The sequence below is a fragment of the Carassius gibelio genome, chromosome B2 (genome assembly GCF_023724105.1).
Source record: "Carassius gibelio isolate Cgi1373 ecotype wild population from Czech Republic chromosome B2, carGib1.2-hapl.c, whole genome shotgun sequence".
Classification (NCBI taxonomy): domain Eukaryota; kingdom Metazoa; phylum Chordata; class Actinopteri; order Cypriniformes; family Cyprinidae; genus Carassius; species Carassius gibelio.
The window spans coordinates 5,665,098-5,673,421 of NC_068397.1; the positions used below are offsets into that span (position 1 = coordinate 5,665,098).

The following is an 8,324-nucleotide window of genomic DNA, read 5'->3' on the forward strand; positions in this document are numbered from 1 at the left end:
TGTAACATACAACCCTAATAAACATAATAGATTAGAAAAAAATATGAAGAAACAGTTATTAAAAAAAAAAACATCAAATTCAAACAAAATTTAAAATGTAACGTAGAGAATTCTGGAATGTCTAGAAATGTCAGTTTACATTTTTTCCATGGTTTATACTGTAGCATTTTCACAGTTTTTTACTGCTAAAATCACAGTCATTTTTACAGTTCTGTTTTAAGATGCTGTTACACTGCTGTAGTTGTATAAGTTACTAGTGTTACTACACTCAAAAAAATAAATCGTTGGTCTAACTTAATATAATTATGACACCTATTTCCACACATTTGAATGGTGTTGTCTCAACTTAATTTAGGCAAATGGAACCCAAGAGCAAAATTCATTTTGAACCAACAAGATCAAATCATTTTCATTTTAATCATTATTTCGGAATTTCTGTAAACTATTTAATCTTGTTGAGCCAATTAATCTTAATCACTTTAACAGAAATAGTGTCAACTACTACTGTTAAGTTAATTGTACAACTTTATTTACTTCAAACAAATGTTTAATTATTGGCATGTCTATCAAAATGTAATTTAATGCAAAAATAAAATGTTCTCAAAGTGAATGTCACAAGTTTCTCTTTATTCTTATTTCAAGGCAAATTTTCAGGTGAAAAAATACAAAAAATATCATCCAAGATGAACAATATTGATATTTCAATGTATATTCACAGCTAATACCTTCTGAAGTCAAGATTTAGTCTTTTGAGAATACACACATTAGGTAACTTACTCAAGCATCTTGTTCTTGAGGGCTTATTCCTTTGGTGAAAGTTTTTGTCCATCCAAGTTAAAGAAAACATTCCGGATGACCTCAAATGTAGCTTTGTGTTCTCGTGGGTAAGTCCAAGCCATGGCCACTGCTACAGCTACATTCTTCAAAGAGCAGAGAACCTCAGTCCCTTCAATCACGATACCAACGTCCACAGTTTTATCCCCTGGTTGGTGTCCTTCGGATTGGACGATGTAGATCCCCTTTACCATCTGCTCTATGGCTTCTTTAGCATTCACCCAGTCGCAATCCTGTGCAAGAAAAATAAAATGTGTTTCACGTGTAAAACAACAATATTTATTAATGACAGTAAACATTAGGGGTGCAACGGTTCAAAATGCTCACGGTTCGATTCGTATCACGGTACGGTGCATTATGTGCTATGTTCAGGGAAAATAGGACTACTGTAAAATAAAAAGTAAGAAAATAACAAATAATCAAACTACAAGCAACATTACAAATTAATACAATAGATCAAAGATTCAAATAAAATAAACTGTGCTTTTCAGTTTTTTCAGGTTTCTCACAGTAGTTTTTTTTTTTAGGTACAGAAAATGGATAATCAAATATAAAATAACTGCATATCATCTTCACTTAATAAATTAAAGATTAATCATTATTGAAGTAACAAGCTATTCATTCAAGAGAAGTTAGTGATTTCTTTGTCATTTGTTGTACGATTTAACATTAAAAACACAGGCAGCAGGAATAGTTTTTTTCACGATCCAGTACATACTGTTAAACATATGATGTCTTTCTCTTTTAATATAACTTCACCTAAGACATAACAGACAATAGTTGCTTGGATACTCATCAAGACGGGCATATTGATATTTTTTGTATGAATTTGGCCTCTGAAGCACAAGACTTGAAAGAGAACTCAGTATTTGCACGTTTTCTGAAAAAAGCATGTGCACGCTTTGGATGAGCGCACTCACAAATCATCTCACAGTTCTCTTTTGCGTCTTGCTCCTGAATGTTTAAGTTAGCAAGGCTTAAATAAGTTTAGTTTAAACAAAGATAGCAACAGCGTTCATGACTGGATGTTAGAGCAGCATACGGATGGCACTCGCACTGAACAAAGTTTACAAAGAGTAACTGTTTGGTCCACGCTTTTTGCTTATCGTTTTTGTAACGTTTTGGAAAGCCAGAATGCACAGCCATCGACTGAAACATACATTTATATAAGCTCTGTCTGTTTTCCACGTTACTATGTTAAACAAACCTTATTAGCCTACAGATGCATGGTCATTCGAGGTGGACCACGTTGCAAGTGCGTGTCGGACCGTAAGTAGAGAACGGTATGGTTCGATTTTTTAAAGAGAACCGTTGCACCCCTAGTAAACATATGAAACCTGTAACAAGCGTACAAAACATAATGTAAACATGAAAGTGAAGAAGAGAAAAGCTTTTGCTTACATTGTACTCCTAGAACAGCTGTAGATGGTCCTCCTTTAAGTATACACACACTGCTTTGAGGATGCATTCTCTTTCCATGTCTATGCTGTTATTCTGTAAAAAAGGCACAAAAACATTGATTATTTGACCATAGCATATCGATAACCAAGTATAATAGTACATACAATCTGTATGAAAGTTCACCCAATAATACAAATTATATCATTAATTAATCACCCTCGTGTCATGCTGGAAGACATTTGATCATCTTTGGAACACAAATGAAGATTTATTTTGATGAATTCTAAAAGTTTTCTGTCCCTCCATAAACAGCTATGCAACTGAGACTTTGATACTTCAAAAAGTACATAAAGAGATCATAAAACGAATCCATATGAATTGAGTGGTTTAGTCAAATTTTTCTGAAGACTCGCTTTATATTATGAACAGATTTAATTAAGTTTTTTATTCACATATAAACATTCATCAACTCGCATATCAGTTTTGGTGAACGGAAGCTTAAGCATGTTTGTTTGACATGCAAGAACCAATGAGGTTCATTCTCGTTACGAAGCACGTTTGATCTTCTGTTTTTGGGCATCAAGCATGTTCAGTTGACCTGTTTATGTTTGCTGATGAATGTTTGTATGCAAGTAAAAGCCTAAATTAAATCTGTTCATCATACTTTCGAACATCGAACTTATTAAAGCATCAAAGTCTCAGTTGTGTCGCTGTTCATGAAAGGACAGAAATCTTTCAGAATTAATCAAAAGATCTTCATTTGTGTTACAAAGATGAACAAAATTCTTATGGGTTTGGAACAACATGAGGGTAAGTAATTAATGACAGAATTTTTGGCTGAACTAACCCTTTAAGAACATCAATAATACAACTTACCACATGAAAAAGTTCACTAAAACCCAAGCATGGGATGCTGTTTATTGCTCTTGTAAAAACTGTAAAATAAAATAAAAATATATAAAAATCATTTTTACATAAATTTGCAGTGTTCTCATCTTTACCTGAACAGAAATCTCCTACAGAATGCTCAGCAGCAGTCGCCTGAATGAAATGGCTAATTTTATAACTGAAACAATCTAGTAAAATAACTATCAATTGTATGAAATCAGAAAATTACATTATCTATGGTTATGAGTGGTTATAATGGTTAGAGAGTCCGACTCCCAATCGAAAGGTTGTGAGTTCGAGTCCCGGGCCGGCAGGAATTGTGGGTGGGGGGAGTGCATGTACAGTTCTCTGTCCACCTTCAATACCACGACTGAGGTGTCCTTGAGCAAGGCATCGAACCCCCAACTGCTCCCCGGGCGCAGCAGCATAAATGGCTGCCCACTGCTCCGGGTGTGTGCTCACAGTGTGTGTGTGTGTGTTCACTGCTCTGTGTGTGTGCACTTTGGATGGGTTAAATGCAGAGCACAAATTCTGAGTATGGGTCACCATACTTGGCTGAATGTCACTTCACTTTCTTCTTACAGTAATAATGAGCCATTTTTCTAAACCCATTTAAGAATATCCCTTAATACAACTTACCACGTGAAAAAGTAGACTACAACCCAAGCATAGGAAGCTGTTTTGAGCTCTTGTAAAAACCTGTAAAAAAAAAAAAAAAAAAAATGTTTACACAAATTTTCAGTGTTTTTGTATTTACCTGTACAGATGCTTCACCTATTACATGCTCAACAGCTCTGTAAAACTATATATATTTATTTTTATATATATTTATTTTTATATATATATATATATATATATATATATATATATAATTAGCATGAGATGTAGGGCATTCAATTAAACTATGATTGTGTTATTATTTCCAAATGTTTAGTGTTGCTACACAAACAGTTCTGGAGAAAACGGACCATCCTGCTCTAGCAGGAAACCGAAGATTTATGTCGCATTTTCTGTGCAATAAGCATTATAACTGAAATCAATATAAAATGTGAATGCATGTCCGGAAGGCAAGTTTCGATCATTATATTTCATCCAAACAAATATCAATTTGTCTTTAAATCATGCTCATTTAATTACAGCAACTGTAACAATAATAAAACGTAATACAATAATGTGCAGTAGCAATTATAACACACAGTGATAAGTTTAAAGTATATCACGTTTAAGATCATAACTATAAAACATTACGAATTTGAACATGTAACAGGAGTGAGGGAATCACATACGGTCACAGTATTCATCTATGTTAATTAAAACGCGTGCACCCTAATCCTCTGCGATCATAGTCAAATGACACAGGCCTAATGCGCATGTGCTCTATACTGTATTCCACGCCGCCTGGCTGCTTGTTGATTTACATCAAGCATATCATTGTTATTACATTGACATCGTCTTTGTACAGAAGCATCTACAGCACGCTCAACAACAGCCACGTTAACTGAAACAATCTAGTAAAATAACGCTTGCAACAGGAGTTAGAACTAAGCGATTACCGCATGAATGTTAAATTATATACATACATGCAGGCGTTTATATCGATTTACTATGTTTTATCGAGTATGAGCATGTGACTAATAGAGTTGTTCAAATATTCCAATAAGCGGTCAAATATACGCTTAATGTTGAATTCTGATTGATTTAAATATTTTTACTCTCTATTAGCACAATGCAGACAAAGATGATAAAGGATTTTTGAACTTACCAATTCTACAGCCTTCCACCATGGACTCCACCACGTTAATGGCGCCCGCGATAACTGACGAGGTCACGTGGATTTCCTGTCATCTGCGCATGCGCAAAAGTAGTAGTTTGACTTGAAGCATTCTTTTTCGTTGTTTCGACACAAAGGAATTAAGCTCTTTTAAGGATGTATGGATTTAGTTCAGACTGATTTAAAATAATTGTGTACATCCCTTAAACTGATTAATTGTATTTGTTTCAAAATGCTCTATTTATTTTTATCGAACAACACCCAGATTTCATTTTTTTGAGTGTACATTTTGTTATTTACTCCCCAAACTGCTATGAGCTAATTAAAATTCTAATTAAAAATAAAGTATTTATAGCACTGACCTGTATTTGAAAAACAGAACCCTGTTTTTTCAGATGCTTTACACTTGAGATTATACTGTAGAGGCTACTGCAGCAAATATTATTATTAATACATTATTCAATTATTAAACTGCAGAACTGTTGATGACAAAAATCAGTTCCATTGTGTACTGAATAATCAATCCTTTATTCTTGATACTTTTAACAAGCAGGGTAAAGTTAGAAAACACAGTGAATTTAACTTTTTGCGACTTTGTAGTACTTCCCCTCCCCCATGTCCTCATTTCCACATGCATTGCAGAATGGGAAAAAATCATGAGGCAGCAACCTCCTCCATTACACCTTTCTTCATACACACGAAAGAGACATAGTGCTGCCTATGCATTATAATTTACTTTGTTCTCATCCCTGAGAAAACGTTCATTAATAAACAATTAAATCACCTGCTTCATGGAGTGACCGTGGAGCTCATTACAGGCATCTAACGGGGGAATCGGTTCATCAAAGGAAGCTCTTCACGCAGGGGTGAAGAGTGTGTCCACATCTCCAGACAAAAACAAATAGATCATTAGTGCTGTGTTTTCCATGCCGCCGCCACCCCCGAGCGCTTGGTCTCATTGGACCATAATGTAAATCAGGAAGGTCAACAGATACGTGGCAAAACATTTTTCAATTTGATGTGTGAGAGCCAACACATTGTGGCATGAATCCAGACAGTGAGACCTCTCAAAAACAGACTGTAAGCCCTGAGGGGATGTGGCTTTGAGATATGCACCTATATCGCATGCCTTTTCATGTTGACTTTATGGCACCTAGAAAAAGATGAAAGTACAGGGGACAGGTGGCTATATTAAAACATCACAAAAAGATGCTGACAAATGTAAAAAGAAATCTGTCAAATTAACATTATTTTACTCCAGTTAAAACTATATAATGCATATATAATGCATGCTACCCTTAATGTAAATTTTGTAATTGGGCATTTTCCTTGTTTAAAGGAATTTAAGTTTTATTAAAAAAAATTATAAAATGTATATATAAATTATATATATATATATATATATATATATATATATATATATATATATATATATATATATATATATATATATATATATACATGCAACAACAATTATGGGAAAGAATACTGACTTGACAGTTGTCCCGAAGACAATCATCAACACCCTCCACAAGGAAGGTAAACCACAGAAGGTCATTGCTGAAAGGGCTGCTGTTCACAGAGTGCTGTATCAAAATATGTTCATATAAAGTTGACTTGAGTGAAAAAAAATGTGGTAGGAAAAGATACACAAGCAACAGGGTGACCACAGCCTTGGGAAGATTGTCAGGAACAAGCTTCACAAGGAGTGGACTGAAGCCGGAGTCAGCGCAACAAGAGTCACAACGCTCAGACGTCTTCAGAAAAAAAGGCTACAGCTTTTACATTCATAGAACCAAGCCTATCCTGAACCATAAATAAATAAATAAAAAAATAAACTACAGGAGCATTTCACCTGGGGTAAGGAGATAAAGAACTGGACTGTTGCTCAGTGGTCCATAGTCCTCTTTTCAGATGAAAATAAATGTAGCATTTCATTTGTAAATCAAGGTCTGTAGTCTGGAGGAAGACTGGAGAGGCACAGAATCCAAGCTGCTTGAAGTCCAGCGTGAAGTTTCTGAAGTCAGTGATGATTTGTGCTGTGACGTCTGCTGGTGTTGGTCCATTGTGTTTTATCAAGTCCAAAGTCAATGCAGCCATCTACCAGGAGATTTTGAAGAACTTTATGGTTCCATCTGCTGACAAACTTTATGGAGATGCTAATTTCATTTTGCAGGAGGACTTTAGCACCTGCCCACAGTGCCAAAACCACTTTCAAATGGTTTGAAGAGCATGATTTTACTGTGATTGATTGGTCAGCCAACTCACCTGACCGGGACCTCAGAGAATCTATAGGGTATTGTGAAGAGGAAGATAAGTAACATCTGACAAACAATACAGAGGAGCTGAAGGCCATTCTCAAAGCAACCTGGATTTCAATAACACCTCAGCAGTGCCACAGGCTGATCGCCTCCATGCCACGCCGAACTGAAGCAGTCATTCGTGCAAAAGGAGCACCAAACAAGTATTGAGTGCATAATTAACAATGCAATAATAAACCTGCTTTGGAGATCTTGAACATTTCTCTTTTGTAAATCTTTTTTTGTTTGATCTTTGAGAAAATATATATATATTTTGAGATAATGAATTTGTAATTTTCCTAAGCTGTAAGTCATAACCATCAGAATTAAAACTAAAAAACTCTTGAAATATTTCAGTTTGTGTGCAATGAAGAAAGATTGCTTTTTTGAATTAAACTACAAAAAATAGAGTACTTTTCCATGATATTAAATTTTTTTGAGATGCACCTGTATATACAAATGACTGACTTATGTATTATAAGGAATATCTGTTTTTTTTAAAAAATATTGAATATTGGTTTGAAAAAGGGATATATCCAGTGAGTAGTGGTTCTGCTGGCAAAAATGCCTTGTTGATGCCAGAGGTCAGAGGAGAAGCCCAGACTGGTTCAAGCTGACAGAAAGGCAACAGTAAGTCAAATAATCACTCATTGCAACTGAGGTGTGCAGAAAAGCATCTCAGAATGCACAACAGAGCAGCAGAGCATGGATCTGCCTTGTATCAATGGTTCAGACTGCTGCTGGTGGTGTAATGTAGTGTGGGGAATATTTTCTTGGCACACTTTTTGCACTAGATTAAAAGTAAGCACAAGTTTCCTATATAAACAAACTTATCATTATAGAAATTGCATAATATTTTCCAGTAGCCTATATTCCTATATACAGAATGTGTGTTTTGTAAGGGACATGAACAAAAACAGTAAATGTTCAAAAGAGGAGCAAAACAAAAAAGAACATGCTGGTGTTTTTAAAATGCTGTACTCCTGGTGTGAGATGCAGCAAAACATAACACAATGGCCAATATATCATGCATTTTAGCTTGTTTTAGCATGTACAATACTTTTTTTTTTAGGTTTTGCAAAAAATGTGCATGGTACTTATTTACAATGAGCTTAGTTTCACTTTCCTGA

The 8,324-nt window shown here is 35.0% G+C and overlaps 1 long non-coding RNA gene across 1 annotated transcript; it reads right to left on the reverse strand.

The window, feature by feature from the left end:
• Positions 1–280: 280 nt before the first annotated feature.
• On the reverse strand, positions 281–3,823 carry LOC127951567 (uncharacterized). Its single transcript, XR_008152668.1, has 4 exons — positions 3,763–3,823; positions 3,112–3,170; positions 2,236–2,328; positions 281–1,067 (listed from the first exon to the last, which is right to left on the reverse strand). It is a non-coding gene; the product is annotated as an uncharacterized LOC127951567 (long non-coding RNA).
• Between the last annotated feature and the right edge of the window lie 4,501 nt (positions 3,824–8,324).